At 42.3% G+C, this 8,350-nt stretch overlaps 1 long non-coding RNA gene across 2 annotated transcripts; it reads left to right on the top strand.

Annotated features, from left to right (window-relative positions):
• Positions 1 to 3,028: 3,028 nt before the first annotated feature.
• On the top strand, positions 3,029 to 6,757 carry LOC308633918. Of its 2 annotated transcripts, none has more exons than XR_014018901.1 (3): positions 3,029 to 3,269; positions 3,436 to 3,644; positions 6,385 to 6,757. It is a non-coding gene; the product is annotated as an uncharacterized lncRNA (long non-coding RNA). The 2 variants fall into 2 exon arrangements; XR_014018902.1 differs by having other exon boundaries at positions 6,380 to 6,757.
• Positions 6,758 to 8,350: the final 1,593 nt, after the last annotated feature.

The raw sequence follows: 8,350 nt of genomic DNA, 5'->3' as shown, positions 1-8,350 counted from the left end.
GGTATTCAGAGGTGATGGCAAGTTCTCCAGTAGCTGCTTGAACCATGAGGTAACATTGTAAATTGAAGCATTCAGTCAGAATGACAGAAATAAACGATAGAGAGGGTGAGTAGGCAGAGAAGGCTGAGTTCTTTATCTGTGTTGTAGTGCTTTACCAGAAATTCTTTTGGGTGAGAGCGCTGTCTATTGAAGTCATAGGGTTTCTGTGTCTCTCTCTCCCTCTCTCTCTCTCTTTCATTTAGGGAGGGGGTCTTAGTATGTTACCTAGGCTGATCTTGAGCTCTTGAATTCAAATGATTCTCCTGTCTCAGCATCCCAAGTAGCCAGGACTACAGGTGTGTGCCTCAATGCCCTGCTACAGGCTTTTAATTAAAAAAAAATAAATTTCATTGGAAGGCAACTATTCCTAATTAGCAGTGATAAGATTTATTTTTAGTTTTTAAGAGATATGTATCAATTTGCAGAAAGTTTTCAAGTGTTACCTTATTTGTTGATTTCCAACTGGGCCAATCAGCTGGAGCAAGGTTCGGAGGGAACAAGATATAAGGCAAATACCTGGAGGGCCAGAGGGTGCATGGAAAAAATATTACAGCTCTGAAAAGGGATCCAGGTAATAAATCTCTAGTTCTTACCAGCTATGCCATTTTGGGAGGTCAAACAGCAGTGCTGACTTTAGGCTTTTCCTAACCCAAGGGATGAAGCAGGAATTAAATGGGATCATTATTACATGATCTGGCTCATAGTAATTTCCTAAATATTATTTGTTTATTTCTACTGATTTACTAAAATGGGTCTAGGAAGGATCTATTCTTTGAAAATCAAAAATTAGGTAGAAATAGTTTTTCTTGCTTAGCTTTGCACAGTGTGAGAAGCCAAAGATTCCCTCTATTTCTTCACTAGAATTGCTCACCGACTTCACACTCTGATGGTTTCTACTCCTGTCTGTGGCTCCTGACAGGCCCTGGCCCTGCCTGAGCTTGCCTACCTGTGGGGGAGGCTGGAAGAGAGAGTGGACACCAGCCTTCAACCTTCATTCTGATGCTCCTTGGCCTGTCTTGGCCCATCACAGGGAGGATGCCTTTTCTCTCCCCGCTGGGATGTTATGCTAAACACAATTACATGCAGCATTTGACAACAGAGCTGGTAATTTATGTGCTGCTGGAATGAAGAAGGAGGAAGGGACTCGGGATGAATATCAATGTGCTCTGGGAGGGCACTGTATTTTCTTATCCTTTGCAGGAATAGGAGCTGGTTATAGAAGGAAGGATATTGACTGGTTACTTGGCAAATCGATCAAAGATGTTCCTGCATCTAGGTGCATCTGATGTGTGGGGGAGATACCTTATCCTTCCAGGATGATTTGGTGTCAGGGTGGTGGTGTGTTTGGTGGAGGAGTGGTCAGAAGTCAGTATCAGATTGTCCACTTGCAGATGCTTGATAAAAGTGCTGATTTACTGCATGTGAGATCCTGAGAGCATTTTTATACCTCTCTGGATCTTGATTTTGTTATCTGTAGGTAAAAGAAGATAACAACATTATCTCACTGGACTGTTCTGAGGGTTAACAGTGATAAATTATATAGAGCACTTGGGACATTACTTGTACCAATGATACATGGTCAAAATATTGTACCTTTTCTCTCTTATAATTGAAGAATCATACTTTGTTCCTACGAACCTTTGTAAAAATTGTCTTTTTAAAATTTCAACAAAGGAGGATCCTTTCATTATATTATTAAAGAAAAGCTGCTATACTATTTTCCTTCAATGCAAGCCAACTTCAAAATGGGGAATAGGTGTGTGTGTGTGTGTGTGTGTGTGTGTATGTGTGTGTGTATGTGTGTGTATACATGTGTGTATTTAAGTTAAAAAATCTTATAATTTCTGGTTTTAATTACTATTAACCAAAAATGCCATGACCATACTATTCTCTCTTTAAATATGGTCTTATCTCCTTCCTGAGAGCCAAGCCATTTCCCTACAGTCCTGGATCTGGGTCTCTCCTTCCCTGTTTTACCTTAAAGGCAATTAGAAAGAATAATCCAAATTGGTTCAAATCTCAGAAGGGTGAGAAATAGGGTTTTCAGATTTTCCCCCATGCCTGAATGAAAGATGTGCTATCACAAGGCTTCCAAGAAACAGATCTGGGCTTTTTTTTTTTTTTTTTTTCCAATTTGGGCCTCTCAAAATCCTTTCTCTATGGGGGGCACATAAACACCAGGTCAGAAAACAAAAACAAACACACAAACTCTCTTTGGAGAATGTCCCCAAGAAGACCCTTTTCTTATTTTCCACCCTTGGTTTTTGCCTTCTTCCCAGGCCCCAGAGGCTCTCATTGCTCTGTGGTCCAGGCTTGGTTTCCCTGGGCTCTCTCTTCTCTCCTTGGTCTCCTTTGGCTCTTCCTTGGCCCTCTCTCTGCAGCCTGAGGTATAGGAGTTTTTAGTTCTATTCTGGTGAAACCTCAACTGTCCTCCAATACCCAGCTCCAGCCCTGGGACTGCCCAGAAATCCTTTATTTCACACAGTGATCGATTTCTCCTCTCCACCTCTGGCCCCGGGGCCCAGCCTGGAAGAGGTGAAGGCGGCAGAGCCAATGATGGTCTGGCTTGCTTTATCTTATCTGAAATTGACTGCCCTGCATGCTTTCCTTTAAACTGGGCAAAGTCAGTGCTCACTTACATTTCTTTCTCTGGTTACTTTGCCTTAGAGAGCATATAGAAGGTGCTTAGTATGTTTGTGGCACAAAGTAGAATGGAAAATTCCCTGTGCTCAATTCCAATGCCTCTAGTCTATGCTTTGTCATTGGAACTGAAACCTGTTCACACTTCTGCTCCATGGTTCTGGGTTAAAGCCAAGGCAATTGGACCCATTGGCATTGCTGGCTGACTAAATTTGCTGAAACTTGTTCTGGCTCATCTGGTGTAACCCTTATGCTCCTATCAATCAGTGTTGGTTCTGTTTTCTACAGCTCTGGAACCTAGATGTTTGCCTGTTCTATTTGTCTGAGTGGGAGGACCTCTTTTTGCAAACACACCCAAGGATACTTCATTGCTCCACCTCAGGGGCTGTCCTCTTTGCTACAGAGTTGTGCCTTTTGGCTCCCAGTCTTCCTGGCTCTTCCTCGTCTTATTTCTCTCACTTCTCCAGGCTCAGCCTGATTATTGTTCCAAAGTGTCCTATTGGGCTTCCTGTGCATACCAGCAGAAGTCACGAAGGCTTTTGGACATAGGACTTTGATGCCTCTCCTTCCCTCCTGGTCATTCTCACTTTGTAAGTCTCTGATTTGTTTTCTGGGATTTTTGGGGGAGAATTAATGAGTGCATCTATCTTGCATGTAGTAAAGTCTTTAGGAAATTACAGAAATTTTCTGAAGACAGAGTGGGAGGTTATGTAATTGCAATGTGTGTTTCTTATGCCTATGCTTCATTTATTCTAGTCAACCATGACCTAATCAATCAACTGACTCACCAATCACTCAATTGGATAACAGAGATTTATTGAGCTTCCACTGTGTGCTCAGTCATGTATTAAGGGCCCCAAGGAACAAGGAACAAGAAAAAGGCATGGCCTCTGCTTGGAGGCATTTTATCAACCAGTGAGAACAAAAGATGGATACTTATGTCCCTATAGAAAACTCCTTCTCAGGTGGTTATGAACTTATTGCTGCATTGTGTGTGTATGTGTGTGTGTGTGTGTGTGTGTGTGTGTGTGTGCATGTGTGTTGTGTGGGGGGACAGGAAAGCCTTCCATGGGGAGAGGTGATGTGGTGATATGAAGCCAGCCTGGCTTTAGGAGTGGAGACACCAGGTTTGAGTCCCAGTTTCCCCTTGTACTATTTGTGCACCTTTGAATTCTGAATCACTGGCAGAAAACATCCACAACTGTGAACGAGATTGCAGTGGGATTTCCGGGGGAAGGAATCTTGCCACCCACCCTCAAGTTGCAGTCTCAACAGAAGCAATCAGACAAAACAGCAGATGACAACATCCTTATGTGTTGGCCGTGGAATGGATGAAGGAGAGTCTACGACTGTGAGCATATGCCCCGCCAGACTGATACAGGAAAGGGGTTTATGGTGCTTTTGTGTGCAATTTGGATTAAAAATTATCCCTTAAATGAAACTTTTGCTGTATTTTGGAAAGCAAATAAATGACTTCCCATAAGCACCTGCTTCATGTTAGCTCTTTAAAATGCATCATCATTTCCATGACCAGGTATGATTATGTGTTGTTTTTAACAGGTGAGCAAAGTGAGGTTCCAAGAATGAAAATAAATTGCTCAAGGTCAAAAACTGATCAGTGAAGCTGAGATGCCAACTTGTACCACTAAGACATCATCTTTAACTTAGCAGTTCACCTCATCTCTATGTATAGATTTCCCTATTTTCAGGTTAGACAACTGAGTTCCAGCAAGGCTCAGTTATTTAAAATGATCATGTCTGGAGCTGGGATCCAAACATGGTCTCTGTGATTCTAAAATCTGAGACTGTTCCTGTCCACAAGCTCAAGAATTGTGGGGACAATTTTGGATAGTTGCTATGTATATGATGAATCCAGTGTAGCAGATGAGACTGATGGATCTCCACTTACATAAAATAGTCCTACAATAATCTAAACTAGGGCTTCTAAAAAATAACATGCATGCAAATCACCAGGGGTTCTTGTTAAAAAATGCTGATTTGGATCCAGCAGATCTGGGGGAGCCTGAGACTCTGCATTTTTAACAAGCTGATGTTGTGAATTGCAAGCATCTAAATGAGGCTTCTCAATCTGTACACTGTCAGCCTTTGGAGCCTGAGGGCTCTTTGTCGTGTGGATGTTTAGCAGAATCCCTGGCTATTAGATGTCATCTCTACCCACTAGATGTCAGCAGCACCATCCCTCTTGTGACTACCAAAGACGTCAAATGTTTTTTGACAAGACTGCCAAATGTTCCAGCGGAGTGGGATAGAATGGACAAATCTACCCCTGCTAAGAACAATGCTTCTGAAACTTGTCCTCACATCAAGATCACCTGGAGACTTTCCAACCCCTGGTGCCTGTGTCCCATCAGGCCGATTGTGGTTTGCTTGACCTCTACTGAACCCAGTGCTTGAATGTTTCAGAGCTTTCCCAGGTGATCCTACTAGTGGACAATTTGGCAATCTCTGGTCTAAGCTCAAAGTCTGGACCAATTGGCTTCTCACCATCCTTAGGCTTTCTGGAAGCTGCCAAGCCTAATATGCAGAGCTGCCCGTGGCTGACCAGACACCTGGTTCTGAGAAAGGAAGGGAGGCTTCTAGACTCACCCATCACACAGAGAGGCCAGCTCTGAGTTGGCTCACATCCTCCAATAAGGAAAAGCAGAAATAATTCCCTCAGGGCTGTAATATATTTAGACCCCATCCATCATGCTATCTGGTCTGCTTTGCATATAGAAGCATTGTTTGTTTTAATCTCTGAGAATCCCATTTTTAAATTAATTAATTAATTAATTTTAATTAGATATATACAACAGAATGCATTTTGATTCATTGTATATAATTTCAGCAAAAACTTCTCATTTTTCTGGTTGTATATGATGTAGCATCACACCATATGTGCAGTCAGTCATACATGTACCTAGGGTAATAATGTCCATCTCATTTCACCATCTTTCCTGTCCCCATGCCCCCTCCCATGCCCTCCCTCTCCATTGCCCAATCAAAGTTCCTCCATTTTTCCCATGTCCCCTAGCCACCCCCCCCACACACATTATGGATCAGCATCAATTTATCAGAGAGAATATTCGGCCTTTGTTTTTTTGGGATTGGCTTACTTTGCTTAGCATGATATTCTCTAACTCCATCCATTTACCTGCAAATGCCAATCTCCCATGGAAAGGCTGCTGCACTTTTAGATCCCTTCCTACCTCCTCCAAACCCTTGATAGAATAATTCTTTAATTCCCCTCACACTTAGAGGTCAGGAGAAAAGTCTATGCTTGTCTCAAGTTTGGACTGAATGGGTGGTTGGACATAGAGAATCTTTGCTGAGTTTGCAGGTAGGATCTCTCCCAGGGGACCTTGCAAAGAACATCTATTTATCTGAAGTGAGTGAATGTGTGTGAGTGAATGTGTGTGTGTGTGTGTGTGTGTGTGTGTGTGTGTTGTAGAACTCATTGTGCTAAGATTATTCCTATCTAAAACTAAGTATTTTTGCTATCTGATGGGACATACTGTAAATGTAGACCAAACAGGCCCATCACACATGGTACTTGGATAGGAATGGCTAATTAAGGAACTCATGCCTATCAGGTGAGTTTCTGCTTCTAGGGAATTAATAGAGAAAGGATCAACTGTTAGGGCCATTATTCTCACTACCTGTTGCCTGACACCCAATTTTGCTTTCTCTTCCTTGGTAGTATAGGAGAGAAGAGACTGAATTGTAATGGCTGGAACCCCATGGAGGAGAGGAGCATACACACTCATCAGAACACAGATCCTCCAGGGCTGCAGCCTGGTGTGGCACTGCTGATGGGTCTTTGGGGACAGGTTGTCTGGGATAGGTTACCAGGCCTACCTTGCTGTCCAGGTGACTAAAGTTACTTGAACACCATAGGCCTCAATTTCTTTATTTGTAAATATAAAGAATAATAAACACCTTCAGTCTTTTCATGAAGATTGTATGAGACTGTAATAATCTAATGTTGACCAAGTAGTATTATATGTCAGGAAAATGCATTAGCTCAATTAATAGCCACACTACATTCCATGAGATTGGTCTTATCATCATCCCTTTGATTTTGTAGCTGGAGGAATGAGGCTGAATAATTTGTCTGAGCACATACAGGTTGTAGTGTTGCCAGGCAGTCTAATTCTCAAATGTGTGATTTGAAGAACTTCAATTCCACTGCTTGCTAACAAACTTAGAATGCTGCAGATAGTTACAGTATCTTACAAGTGCTTCTCTTCTCCTTCCCTGCTCTATGCAAAAATGCCTTTATTTTCCTGGTTACCAACATTATCAGTGGATTGGATAAAGATAAAGGAGGCAGATTTAGTAGAAAGAGAAATAATATGTCTTTGCGATGAAAGAATCAAACACCTACAAAATCAGGGCAGGCTGAAGTGAGCGGCTGAATCTAACCTGGAGGAAGGAAAGATGGATAGCTTACCTGAAGACTCGGAGCCCACTGGAGACATGTCGGGAGGTGCATCCGGTGCTCACAAAGAAGGGATTTAAGTGTGAACTGTCTGTGCATCTACCTAGATTTCTGTAACCTTATGACAGAGAGACCCAGAAACACATGATGGGCATGGCTTGGCCATCAATCAGAAGGCCACAAAGGCTCAATTCAAATTGGCAGGTAGTTCACAACCCAGTTTCTCAAATCAAGTTCCTGTGTTTTCACCAACACTTTTTTTTTCTAAGCTCAGAGTAATAAACTTGAAGATATTGCTTAATTTGTATTTAAGTTCCTCTGTGTGAACTACCAGTAGATGATAAAATGCATATTAAAATGGCAACAACAGCGATACCAGCAATAATTTCTTGAGAGCCTAATACATACTAAGTGCTTTACTGCATGTTTTACATGCATTAGTTTGGTGCTCACAGCCACTTAATGGTGTGGGTCCTTGTTTGGCTTCTCTTTTATAACTGAAAAGACAGGGTCTAGAGGGATTATATAATTTATGCAAGATCACATGCCTAGTATGAGGATTTGGGATCTACATCCAATCAAATCCACAAAGTTGTGCATCACGAGGAATTGGCAGACCGAGGGCCTGAATAATCTGCAGATTGGTTAATGGGTCCCTGGCCACCCACAGTCAACGCCTGGGAGACTGCTTTACAAAGTGGTTCTGACTGGGTCTCCATGCATCTCTGCACACCCCACTGCTGCCTGGAGATAGATTTTCTATCCCAAAATGTGACAGCTTCTCCTAAGTGTAACTGTCACTAGTGTGGTGATGAAAAGGATGATTTCCATAGTTTTCCCAGCATGTAGAAGATGAGATAGTGTCACATGCAATAAAGCTCAGAAAGCCCATAATATCCCAAGGTTCTGCCTCATCATTCTTTCAGCTCTTCTAAACAAGTTCAGATCTGCTCCCATTTTGCATTTATCAGAACATGTTGTGGAGGTGAAAATTCAGGGGCTATACTTTAGCAGGTTTCCCTAGATCTTGTCAGTAGAGCTTAAAGTAGTTGAAGAATCACAGCATCCTCCACCCCATTTAGCCAAACCCCTACATCCTTTTCTCTGATTAAGCTGTAAAAATAGTTTGTTGTTTCTTCTCAGTCCTGAGGGACTTGGGCAAATTTTCTAATCCAGGCCTCATGTAGATGGGACATTTACACCTCTGTTCTGGGGTCTCTGGGGGTTCAC

The sequence above is a fragment of the Spermophilus citellus genome, assembly GCF_964194105.1.
Source record: "Spermophilus citellus genome assembly, chromosome: 15".
Lineage (NCBI taxonomy): Eukaryota > Metazoa > Chordata > Mammalia > Rodentia > Sciuridae > Spermophilus > Spermophilus citellus.
Note: the sequence above shows the minus strand (reverse complement) of the source record. Positions and strands in the feature narration are given on the sequence as shown.